Raw genomic sequence first — 13,470 nt, forward strand, 5'->3', positions numbered from 1 at the left:
AACCTAATGGCAAACTACGCAAACCTAAGAAGAATGCGAGCAAGTTCATTCGTCAATGCGGAGTTATTGTCAGGGACCAAATCCCGATCTCCATTCAAGAATGGAAAAAGGCAGCAAAGGAAGATCCAGATGTTACTTTTGTCAACCAAAGAGCAAAAGATCGGCTTTGGGAATCTCTCATGTCACATTTCACCCTACCGGATCATTTCACAGATGCAGATGTGGACAAAGTCAAGAACTCTGCTCTTAGGAAGATGGCGATAGCATTCAACAACCACAAGAAAAATATATGGGCAACGTACGTCAATGCAGGAAAGAAGACTCCAGAATTCAAGGGAACACTGGAGAAGGCAAGAGATCACTGGGACGCTTTCGTGAAATTCAACGGAAGTAGGTCAGGAACGGTCATGAATAAACAAGATCAATGCCACGAAAAAGCATTGGCACCATAAGCTGGGGGCAGGTGGCTACGAGGTGGCCCAGCCTAAGTGGGATCTCGCTGAGAAACAAATGATGGATGCAGGGGTCACTCCAGTTACATTGAACTGGCCCCCCAGGTGCAGGACTTGGTTCTATGCGCATGGGGGGAAGTTGGACCCAAAGACGGGCGAGGTTTTGGAGCGGGCAAGTCTTAAAGGAGCCGATCTCAGTTTACTTGTTGCAATAGAAGAGGCTCGAACGAGGGTGTTCAAGCCCAACAGAGAGAACGACGAGCTTACGCACGCCCTGAAGAATCCTGAACACCCGGGAAGAACACGAGGCAAAGGCGTTGTTCCATGGTTTGAGGGGTTTGCGGACTGGAACACCGACTACAGAAGCCGTGTGAGAAAGAAGCAGCAGGAGGAGCAAAAGAGGAAGCTGGAGGAGGAGGATAGGAAGCAGGAAGCAGACCGCCTTCGCATCATAGAATCAAAGCACGCGGAGTTGGCACTCGCTTTCCAGCGGCAGCATCAGCAGATCGACTCACTTAGCCAGGAAAGGGGGTCTCAGCAGCGGCAGCGGCTAGTAGATGCAGCATTGGATAGCACTATCCCATCCATGACGAGAAGCAGTGTGGGTTCCGCCCCGGGCGATGATGCACTGCTGGATAGATACCCTGTGGATGATATCATAGATACGAGAACCTGTGAGCCACACTTTAAAATGAAGAACATATCCATGAAGGTGGCGGACGGTGTTGCTTATACAAATCCCCCTGAAGTAACCTTCCATTGCAATCTAATTCCAGCTGGCTATGCTCGTGTCGGGGTTGAGGAAGTGGTGGCACAATATTCGGGGCTAGAGCTTGACATTCCTGGAGCTGACGACGAGCGCACACTGGGAGAGGCCATACATCATATCATTTTATGGAGAAAGGATTGCATCGTCTTTCCAAGTCCACCGACACCGCGTCAGCCGGCTCCTCCTCCAAGTCCGCCACCGCGTCAGCAGACTCCCGCTCCTCCAAGTCAGCCACTGCCTCAGCAGACTCCTGCTCCTCCAAGTCCGCCACCGCGTCAGCCAACTCCTCCTCCTCAAAGTACGGCACCGCATCAGCCCACTCCTCCTCCTCAAAGTCTGGCACCGCGTCTGCCGACTCCTCCTCCAGGTCAGGCACTGCGTCAGCCGACTCCTCCTCCAAGTCAGGCACCGCGTCAGCTATCTCTGCTGCCTCAGCGGGCTCCGCCGCCTAAGCAACAGCGGAAGAGAAGCGTGCAGCTACGGCGGCTAACAGTACAACATGAGGCAAGAATTCAAATATGGTCCAAGCCTCAAGCCTCTTCCGAGGTTGCCTTACGACCTGACTGATGCGGAAAACAAAGTCAAAGTGAGGGCCCAAGTGAAGGCCTATTTTGGACCGAAACCGCCCCCGCCGCTAGAGGAGAAAGTACCTAAGCATGTCATTCAGCACTTTATTCGTATGCTGAACCACCAACTCCCAAGCATATGGACTCAGACTATGAGTGCTCTATCAAGAAGTCATATGAAGCACAAAAAAAGAAGGAGTCGAGCTCGATCTCGAGCCAAGCAGCTGCCAAAAAAAGCGGGAAAACTGCTCCCCAGCTGGGAGAACAGGCGGTGCAATCGATCCCCCCGCTCATTGTACCAACACATGTGAGTACCGGCACCAATCAACTGGTAATAACCGACGATCATAGAAGGCAGGCTGAAGCGATCAGATGCACTCTAGAACAACTCCTAGGCATCGAGCCCATGGAAACGTTTAAAGAGGAGGAACTAAAACGGAAATATGCCCGCGGCGAACCACTGGTCAAGCCTGAGGAGATCCCGCATCTATCAATGAGAATGTATGAATTGCATCAATGGTACATGAGAGAAGCCAAGAATACCGATCAAGAGTCCCTCATGGTGAGAGTCAAGGCAGAGCATTACTTCCATGAAAAAGATCTGTGGGTTGAGTTTCAAGAACTGTTTCAGTTATTCAATCAAGACACACTCGACAAATCTATCGTCGGTTTCTATTGTCTGTAAGTGATTTCTTTCTATAATTTAAGTCTCTAGCTAGCTGTAGTGCTCATTCATTAACTGTAATTATCCTCACTATATTCTTTTCTGTGGTATTATGCAGAATGAAGATGTATGAAATGAAAAAAGTTGGACGCTATGGCATTGGGTTCATTGACCCAAATACCATTAATGAAAAGACATGGTTACAAGAATATGATCGACCATACACAGAGAGAAGCTTGCTACAGTTCTTGAAGCACCTAAATACCCAACCAGAAATACTATTCCTTACAACTTCGGGTGAGCCACACTGTCTTGTACTACAAATTTTGTTTTTGCTTACTAGATGTTAATAAGTGTAGTTGATGAGTTATGCACATGCCCGCTTAATTATACAAACGTGTGCGCATGCAGTTTCCACTGGATCCTGCTAATCATTGAAGTTGACGAGGGAAAAGTTCAAGTGCTGGACTCGCTACTTAAAGACGTTAATGACTATGCAATCATGAGGGGGATGGTCGACAGGTTATTTCAATCATTATCGAACTATATGTCGGCCTCTTTAGTTCGTCATTTCCTGATATCAACTTCTTTATTCATTTTCTTTGCCGGCGGGCAGGGCTTGGGAAAAGTTCATCACACAGGTTAAAGGCCAATGGAAAGAAAAGCTGAAATGGATTCGACCCAAGGTAATTAATTAAGTAGCTAGTACTAGCTAGCTACCATCTCTTTAATTCTAGTTTCAATACCATTATCATGATTGATTAATTATTATCAGGTTGAATTATATTCTCGTAAAGGCCCTGAAGCAGGCGTCGGGGACTGATTTATGTGCATACTATGTTTGCGAGAACATTCGCATGATGACGTCCGAAGGGAGAAGAAATGATAGAGAGCAATGGGTACGTTTGCCAGAACACTATTCACAATTTTTACATCATTATCTAATATATATATATATACACACACACAACTAATACATGCATATATTGATCTGCTTCTTTAAAGATGAAGGAGAGGCGGGATAAGCTCCTACTAGAGGATCGCGTACGAGCAATTCAAGAGGAAATAGCGGGATTTTTGCTCAACCAGGTCATAGATCCCAAAGGAGAATACTATTACAAGCTGTAATGCCTCCATGTAATGATCTGCAAATTCTAGGAGAAATTCTATATACCAAATTGTATGTGTGTGTATATATATATATATACATGTGTATGTGAATGGTCTGCGAGAAATTCGATGATATATATATGATCGTTTCTATGAGAAATTCTATTTATATATATATATATGCATAACGTGTACAATATGTAGTAGCGTAAAATATGTTTGAAATGAAAAAGAATTAAATGGAAAACACAAAACTAAAAGGAAAAATAAATCATAAACCCCTAAACCTTTTAGTCCCGGTTGGTGTAACCAACCGGGACTAAAGGCACCCAGCCTCCCGGTGCGAGCTCATGCCACGTAGTGGGCCTTTGGTCCCGATTCGTGTTGAACCGGGACTAAAGGGGGGTCTTTAGTCCCCACCCTTTAGTGCCGGTTGCAGAACCAGCACTAAAGGCCCTTACGAACCGAGACAATATCCCAATTCTGCACTAGTGGTTGGCTCCAACAATTCTCATTGGTCTCAAACCAATGAAATGCATGAAGATGATCATGTTGAGTGGGAGGTGGACGAGGATGGTGAGGGTATCATCGATGCACCAAAAGGAAGAGCGGGCAACTACACCATGGACGAAGACATCTTGCTATGCAATACAAGGTTGCATGTGTCTATGGATGCCAACGTTGGAGGGGACCACAGTAGAGATGCATATTGGGACCGGATGAAGGAGCACTTTGATTTACACAATAAGAGTGGAATTGACCGCACGGGTAGATCTCTTCGCTCCCGGTGGTCGACAATCAACAAATATTATCAAAGGTGGGCGGCGGCACTTAAGGCGGTTGACACAATAAACTCAAGTGGCATTAATGATAGAGATAGGGTAAGTGTCATTTCTTTATGTTCCTTCCATGTTCATGCTTCTTTTTTGGTGTTTCAAGTGCTAACTTCTTCTTTTGTTTGTAGGTCACTATTGCATAAAACTTATTTCAAGGAGAAGAGAAGAAGACCAAGAAAGGGAGACCATTTGTGTTGGCCCATTGCTACAATGTGTTGAAGCATGAAGAGAAATGGAAGGCCCGTGATGACCAAGAGGAGAGCAAGAAAAGCAAGGCAACTATTGATTTGGATGATGATGATGAGGAGCAGGAGGAGGAGGCATCAAGTGATCGCGGCAAGAGAAGCCCTACACCAAACTCGGTTGCCTACTCCGAACCAAAGAGATGCAAAAGAAGAAGAATTTAAAGAATGCTATGGAAACTATTGTGAAGGCACGAAAGGAAGCAAACGAGGTGAGGATGATGACAAGGAGCCAAGATGCGGCGGCCGAGGAGAGGAGGGTGGATGCCGAGGAGAGGAAGGTGGCATTGGAGGAGGAGAAATTGGCCATGGAGGAGCAATCTAGATTATTGAAATGGGAGAAGCACTTGTTCTTCATGGACACATCTAAACTCGATGATAGGCAAAAGGAGTACGTCATTCTTTCCCCTGAAGAAGTCTTGGTCCAAAAAAGAGCCATGGCCATCGGTGGTATGGGTGGCTTTGGAGCTACCATGGGAGGCATGGGAGCACCTACGGGAGGCATGGGTGGCTTCAGAGCTACCATGGGCGGCTGGGAGGCATGGGTGTCTTTGGAGCTACCATGGGAGGCATGGGTGGCTTCAAAGCTACCATGGGAGGCATGAGTTTTGGGTCTCTCATGGGAGGCATGGGTGCACCTCAGGGTGACATGGGTGGACACAAGTCTTCCGGTGTGCCTCACATACCTTCGCATTATCCCATTGGAGATCTTACGAACACCATCCGAGCTCCCGATGACGATGCGGCGCTTGAAAATGAAGAGGAGGAAGAATCATCTTCGGATGAGGAGGAAGAATCGGAGGAAGAAGAGGACGATGATGAGTGATGTGGCATGATTGTTGATGTGCCATTTGTTTGTGCAAACTTTTATTTGTCATGAACTTGGTTGGGTGATTTTGAACTATGCCGTGCAAGTGAACTACGCGATGTCTTTGTTTTGCACATTTGTTTAATGATTGAAACATCATCATATATACTGTAAAATGGGCATGTGAAAATCATATTTGCAAGCGCCGGCTAGTCGCGCGCTCGGTAAATTAGCGCGCCTTCTGGACCTGCTCGCGCGTGCCATATTTTACTGCGGCTGCTGGAGCCAGCGCGCTGCTTCACGCAATAAACGCTATTTCGACGTTGTAAAAAAGTTTGTGCGGGTCGTGCGGTTGCGCACCTGTTAGAGATGCTCTTAGAATCGTGTTTTTACGGCGCCTATGTGATGCCCTATTCTGCAAGAACTTGGTGTTGCGGTCGCCCCTCTGGCCGCTGCATCACTTCTTCCCTGTCGTAGAGCTCATGCAGGTCTTTTTCAAGCCACACCGAACCAAAGTCAGTACGTACGTGCCCAGTTCTGCACGTGCTTGGACACATCTTTTAACCTGCTACAAGGAGGCCCATGAGTCCCTTGTTCCCTGCGTCGTGCATGCATGTCCCATGCATGATGTACCAGCTGGATCCTATACAGCACGTAGGTCGCCCGCTAGCAACATAGCACGCAACCCCCCCCCCCTGGTCGGGCTCCCCGTTTAGCATATGTGCCGGCCCGTTTTGCGGTTTATTTTGCCACCGGTTTTCGGAAGGTTCTAGAACCATCCCAAAACCGGTTTTTTGGTTTTTTTATGTTTTCTATATTAGTTTTTCGTTTTTCTTTTCTTTTAAATGTTTAGTTTCTTTTCTTATTTGTTCTTTCATTTTTTTCTTCCTTTTTCCTTTTCTTATTTTTTTCTTTTACATTTTATTTTCTATTTTCTTCCTCTTCACTTTTTGACTATTTTTGGCCATTTTTATTTTTGAATTCGTTAACACCTTTTTTTCATCGAATTCTAAAAATGTTCAACCATGTAAAAAAAATGTTCAACAATCCAGAAAATGTTCATCGAATTCAATTTTTTGTTCATCAGATTTAGAAAATGTTCATAAAAATTCAAAATTTGTTCATCGAACTAAAAAAATGTTCATCGGATTCTTTTTTTGTTCATTGTTTTCAAAAAATGTTCATCACATTCAAAATTTGTTCACTGAATTACAAATCTGTTCATCAAATTCAAATTTTCTTCATAATTTTTTCAAAAAATGTTCTTGAATACAAATTTTGTTCATCAAATAAAAAATATGTTCATAAAATGCCAAATTTGTTTATCGATGTTCAAAATATGTTCATCAAATTCAAAAACACGTACATTCCTTCGAAATAACAAACATTTTTTGAATTCAAGAAATGTTTTGGAATTTGGTGAACATTTTTTAATTCCGTCAGCATTTATCATTTCACGAACATTTCTTTCAAATCATCAACTATTTTACGAATTCATGTACATTTCACAAGTTGTAGCTATATTGAAATCCTGAATTAGTTTTACAATGGAATTTTTTTTTTAAAAAGCAAAAAAAAAGATGCTTCGGCTTTCCCTACCCACACATGGGCTAGCCCATGAGGCGGTGCGGGGGAGCGGGGGTTACGCGCTCCATCGTTCGATGGCGCATACAGCGCTAAATGGGAGGTGTCGACGTAGCATCTCATTGAATCCCGGATGCATGGTCCGACCATCTCTTCAAACCAAAAGCTGCCCATATGGTCCATCATCCTGGCATCTGAAATACTTTTGAAAGACAATTATGGTTAGTTTTCGGATAAGTACTCTCAATATCTACAAATAGGAGATGTTTTATTGTATTTTGATTACTTTTGGATAGACAATCATTACTATTAATATCATCCTTCGTATCTGGATAAAGTAAGACAATCTATAAATAGAAGATTTTTATTCTGTTTTGATGAAGTTTGGATAGACAATTATTATTATTAGTATTAGCCTTCGTATCTAGATAAATATAAGGCAATCCATAAATAGAAGTTTTTTTCTGTTTTGACTACGTTTGGATAAACAATTATTATTATTAGTATCATCCTTCATATCTAAATAAATATAAGACAATCTACGAATAGAAGAATTTTCATTCTGTAGACAATTATTATTATTAGTTCAAGATTAATACATTTGAAATGCCATGTGATAAATGTGGTAAACGATCGATCCACACATGAGGAATATATCTAGACATGTTTTAGTGTTAGATACGTAAATACCTTCGTATTTAATAAATCTAAGCCAATTTTTTGGGACGGAGGTAACATATATAGAGGGGTCTCGCCCTCATGGGCAGAGCAACACGGAGAGCAAAGTTGGCTTCCCTACTCAACGATAACAAGGGTAGCTACCTCGCAAACCTGTGTGCACTCTGCAAGCAGCAGTCTCCACAATCCTGGCTTGCTGCTGCTTTGTTGTGTCCCAGCTGCTCATCATAATAATGCTCATATACCTTGTCATTACCAAGAGCAAGGTCCGATGTGGCACGTGCTCATCAGCGATGGTGCCGCTTCCACTTCCGCCGGGGCCATGGCCGTGGCCAGTGGTGGGTAGCCTGCCCGAGATGGTGGTCAACAAGCCGGCGTTCCGTTGGATCCATCGCGTGATGAAGGATATGGGCACCGACATCACCTGCTTCCGCCTTGGCGGCGTCCACGTGGTCCCGATCACATGTCCCAAGATCGCGAGGGAGGTGCTCAAGAAGCAGGACAAAAATTTCTCGTCCCGCCCACTCACCTTCGCCTCCGGCGCCATCAGCAGCGGGTACAAGGACGCCGTGCTCTCACCGTTCGGCGACCAGTGGATGAAGATGCGCAAGGTGCTCACCTCTGAGATCATCTGCCCCTCCCGTCACAAGTGGCTCCATGACAAGCGCGCCGACGAAGCTGACAACTTGACGCGCTACATCTACAACCTCACCGCCGGGCGGTTGTCATCTTCAACGTCGGGACTAGCCAACGTCAATGTCAGGCACGTCGCGCGGCATTACTGCGGCAACGTCATCCGCCGGCTTGTCTTCGGCCAACGGTACTTCGGGGAGCCTCAGCCGGACGGCGGGCCGGGGCCGATGGAGGTGGAGCACATGGACGCTTCCTTCGCCCTCCTAGGGTTCACCTTCGCGTTCTGCGGCAACGACTACCTCCCGTGTCTACTTGGCCTAGATCTCGACGGCCACGAGAAAATTATTAAGGAGGCCAACACAAAAGTGGATAGACTGCACGACGTGGTCATCGAAGACCGTTGGAGGCAGTGGAACAACAGCGAGAGGCAGGACGGGGTCCAGGACTTCCTTGACGTTCTCATCACGCTCGCCGACGGTGATGGCAAGCCGTTGCTCAGCATCGATGAGGTCAAAGCACAGTCCAAGGTAAGCAAAATATTAATTAATGAGAAATTTTAAGATGGTTCAAGGGCCTAGATTGAATTTAGTGACCAATTGCCTCATAGTCCTACAAGGTACTAATACGTCATCCATGAGAAAAGGTAATAGCTCACACTATTAAATACTAGATCTTATACCGTATTTCGCAGGTGTTAGAAAATGGAAACAATAGAATAAGAAATTATGAATTAATAGTTTAAATATAGCATTATTGTAATTTTCTACCATTTTGATGTGATTTCAACTTAAACTGTATTTAAATTCCAATTATTCAATGTAATCTCTCTTTATGCAAAGGTATAAATTGTAATAACTTACATTTATCTCCATGGAATGCATGCAGGGCATAATATTAGCGTCCATAGATAACCCGTCAAACGCAGTGGAGTGGGCGCTGGCGGAGATGGTGAACAACCCAGAATTGCTGGCCAAGGCGGTGGAGGAGATGGACCGGGTGGTCGGTCGCGAGCGACTGGTGCAAGAGTCGGACATCATGCAGCTCAACTATCTCAAGGCGTGCATACGTGAGGCATTTCGCCTCCACCCAATCGCTCCCTTCAACCTGCCGCACGTCGCGATTGCCGACACCATTGTTGCGGGCTACCGCGTGCCCAAGGGTAGCAACGTCATCCTCAGCCGGCTGGCCCTGGGCCGGAACCCCACCGTCTGGGATGAACCACTCCGCTTCAAGCCGGAGCGCCATATGGGAGACAACATCAATGTGGTGCTTACTGAGAGCGAATTGCGGTTCATCTCCTTCAGCACCGGACGGCGGGGATGCATCGCGGCATCACTAGGAACAACCATGAGTGTCATGCTCTTTGGCAGGCTCCTGCATGGCTTCACCTGGACCAAACCGGCTGGGGTGTCGGCCATCAATCTCAGCGAGTCCAAGCACGACCTCTTCATAGAGAAGCCGCTAGTGCTACATGCTGAGCCACGTCTTCCAGTGCACCTCTACCCTCTCATGCATTGTTGAGCAAATAACGAGCTATGAATCACCGATATGGCGAGTACGCTAGCTATTTTTTTGATGAATCTATACTTACTAATAAAGGAAGGAAATATTCTTTTTTTCGTCTCGCTTTGTTTCGTTCCACTTCGATTGATTTTCACGTATGCTAGCTATTTTGGTTTTGTCTGTTGCACGTACGAGCGAGCCGGTTTCTTTCATGCGCCGCTGGATCGTCCTAGGCTTGTCCAAAGCATTGGAACAGTACGTGATAGGCAAACAACCACCCATCTAGTATTAATTTTGGACAAATAGAGATTAAATGTATACAAGATGATGCTCTTTATATCACCAACGAAGGATGAAAGTAGGTCGGCGCATATAGGGCAACTCCATTTGAGTTGTTTCTTCCGGCCCAAGTCCCAGGCGGGGCAGCATAGCAGCCTATAATAGTCTTTCTATTTTGGTTCATCAATTAAATAGTACCACATAGTTTTCTTACTTTTAATCCTACAAGTTTTATATACGCTACAAATTGCCATGGAATCAATAAGCAGCCTAAAACATTAAAAAACTCAGAGAGTGAGGTATGCAATGAGGATGCACATTTCGAGGGTGATCAGATCTGAGATTATAGGCCAATGAAAGCAATACAGACACGATTAAAGATCTGTGATTATGGGCCAATGGAACTAGTGAAAACCCAACTAAATATCTGAGATTGTAGGCCAATGAAAGAAATGAAGACCCGATTAAAGATTCAAGACTATTATGGGCCAATGGAAGAAATAAAGACGTGATTAAACTTGCAAACTCATGCCGATGTGCATGGTGCATAATTGAAGGACTCGTGGGCTAAATCATTATAATTTACACGAAAGGCGAGAAGCAGATGGGTGGGGTAGACCGAGAAGGCATTTAAGGACGAGGAGGAACTCGCAATTTTCACACTTGACGCATACGACCAGCTCGTTGCCACACTCACGAAACATGAAATCATGGGTGATGACACGCCGAGGTGTCCACCAAAGCCCGTGCCACCAGGGAGATACCTCTCTCTCTACGGATTTTTTATTTCTTGCAATTAATTTTGATGATAAAGACTAATGTTTGTCCCGCGTTGCAACACACGGGCATATGTGCTAGTAAATCAAAAGGAAAAAAAAACTGAAATAAAAATTAAAAATAAAAACCTCAAGGAAAAAAACCCAACAAAAAGCCCAAGAAATACCGGAATGGAATCAAACCTTGGAAGAAAAAACCACAAAATCAGCACAACAAATGCCGAACCAAATACAACGAAAGCAACAGAATAAAAAGGGAGCAACTAGTTGACGAGGGCTCCTTCGGGAGCCTCGCAACGATCAGCGCCACTTGGCGCGCTCTCAGCCGCCCTGCCACATGTCGCGCTCTAGACGCTCCTTTCGTATTTTAATATTTTTCGCACGCGTTTTCGGCTTTTTAAATGGTTTATTTGGGGGTTTTTTCGACGTTTTGGTTTTCCGCAGCTTTTAGGCCAAAAAACTCAAAAAACAATTGCGTGAAAAAGCACATTTTTTTCTTCCGCGAGAGGCACGGTTTTGCTTCCGTGAGAGGCACGGTTGTGCTTTCGCGAGAGGCACAGTTTTGCTTCCGCGAGAGGCACGGTTGTGCTTTCGCGAGAGGCACAGCCGTGCCTCTCGAAAACGAAAAAAATGCATTTTCTGGTTTTTTTTCCTTCCGCGAGAGAAACGATTTTGCTTCCGCGAGAGACACGGTTGTGATTTTGCGAGAGGCACGGCCGTGCCTCTTTCAAAAAGGAAAAAACGCATTTTTTTTGTTTTTTTCCTTCCGTGAGAGGCATTGTTTTGCTTCCCCGAGAGGCACGGTTTTGCTTCCCCGAGAGGCACGGTTGTGATTCCGGTAGAGGCACGACCATGCCTCTTTCGAAAAGGGAAAAAACCATGCTCTTGGTTCGGTTTTTTCGTCCTGTTTATTCATGAAGAAAAAGTTCGTTAAAACCTATCAACATGGTATCTAGTTTTTAAGATCTCGACGCAAGGAATCGAACGGTGAAAACGGTTCGAGATTTGGATGCACGGTTTAAGAGATAAAATGTTTTCAATAAACGGATCTACAAAAAAAGAGAAAACTCACATGTTGTGACAAATGATGCGTGCCATTTGTCACAACCTGAGAAGGCGGTTGACACGATAAACTCAATTGGCATTAATGATAGAGATAGGGTAAGTGTCATGTCTTTATGTTCCTTCCATGTTCATGCTTCTTTTTTGGTGTTTCAAGTGCTAACTTGTTCTTTTGTTTGTAGGTCACTATTGCATAAAACTTATTTCAAGGAGAAGAGAAGAAGACCAAGAAAAGGAAGGTCAAGAAAGGGAGACCATTTGTGTTGGCCCGTTGCTACAATGTGTTGAAGGATGAAGAGAAATGGAAGGCCCATGATGACCAAGAGGAGAGCAAGAAAAGCAAGGCAACTATTGATTTGGATGATGAGGAGGAGGAGGAGGCATCTAGTGATGGCGGCAGGAGAAGCCCTACACCAAACTCGGTTGCCTAGTCCGAACCAAAGAGACCAAATGGAGGCAAGAAAGATGCAAAAGAAAAGAAGAAGAAGAAGAAGAAGAAGAAAAAGAAGAAGAAGAAGAAGAAGAAGAAGAAGAAGAAGAAGAAGAAGAAGAAGAAGAAGAAGAAGAAGAAGAAGAAGAAGAAGAAGAAGAAGAAGACGGAAGAAGAAGAAGAAGAAGAAGAAGAAGAAGAAGAAGAAGAAGAAGAAGAAGAAGAAGAAGAAGAAGAAGAAGAAGGAAGCAAACGAGGTGAGGATGATGACAAGGAGCCAAGATGCGGCGGCCGAGGAGAGGAGGGTGGATGCCGAGGAGAGGAAGGTGGCATTGGAGGAGAAGAAATTGGCCATGGAGGAGCAATCTAGATTATTGAAATGGGAGAAGCACTTGTTCTTTATGGACAGATCTAAACTCGATGATAGGCAAAAGGAGTACGTCATTCTTTCCCCTGAAGAAGTCTTGGTCCAAAAAAGAGCCATGGCCATGGGTGGCATGGGTGGCTTTGGAGCTACCATGGGAGGAATGGGAGCACCTACGGGAGGCATGGGTGGCTTCAGACATACCATGGGCGGCTGGGAGGCATGGGTGTCTTCGGAGCTACCATGGGAGGCATGGGTGGCTTTAGAGCTACCATGGGAGGCATGAGTTTTGGGTCTCTCATGAGAGGCACGGGTGCACATCCGGGTGACATGGGTGGACGCATGTCTTCCGGTGTGCCTCACATACCTTCGCTTTTTCCCATTGGAGATCTTATGAACACCATCCGAGCTCCCGATGACGATGCGGCGCTTGAAAATGAAGAGGAGGAAGAATCATCTTCGGATGAGGAGGAAGAATCGGAGGAAGAAGAGGACGATGATGAGTGATGTGGCATGATTGTTGATGTGCCATTTGTTTGTGCAAACTTTTATTTGTCATGAACTTGGTTGGGTGATTTTGAACTATGACATGCAAGTGAACTATGCTATGTCTTTGTTTTGCACATTTGTTTAATGATTGAAACATCATCATATATACTGTCAAATGGGCATGTTAAAATCATATTTGCAAGCGCCGGCTGCTCACACGCTCGG

The 13,470-nt window shown here is 45.1% G+C and overlaps 1 pseudogene; it reads left to right on the top strand.

Moving 5' to 3' along the window:
* Nucleotides 1-4,094: 4,094 nt before the first annotated feature.
* LOC123171234 (tyrosine N-monooxygenase-like) lies at nt 4,095-13,221 on the top strand (annotated as a pseudogene).
* Nucleotides 13,222-13,470: the final 249 nt, after the last annotated feature.

This window comes from Triticum aestivum, chromosome 7D (genome assembly GCF_018294505.1).
Source record: "Triticum aestivum cultivar Chinese Spring chromosome 7D, IWGSC CS RefSeq v2.1, whole genome shotgun sequence".
Lineage (NCBI taxonomy): Eukaryota > Viridiplantae > Streptophyta > Magnoliopsida > Poales > Poaceae > Triticum > Triticum aestivum.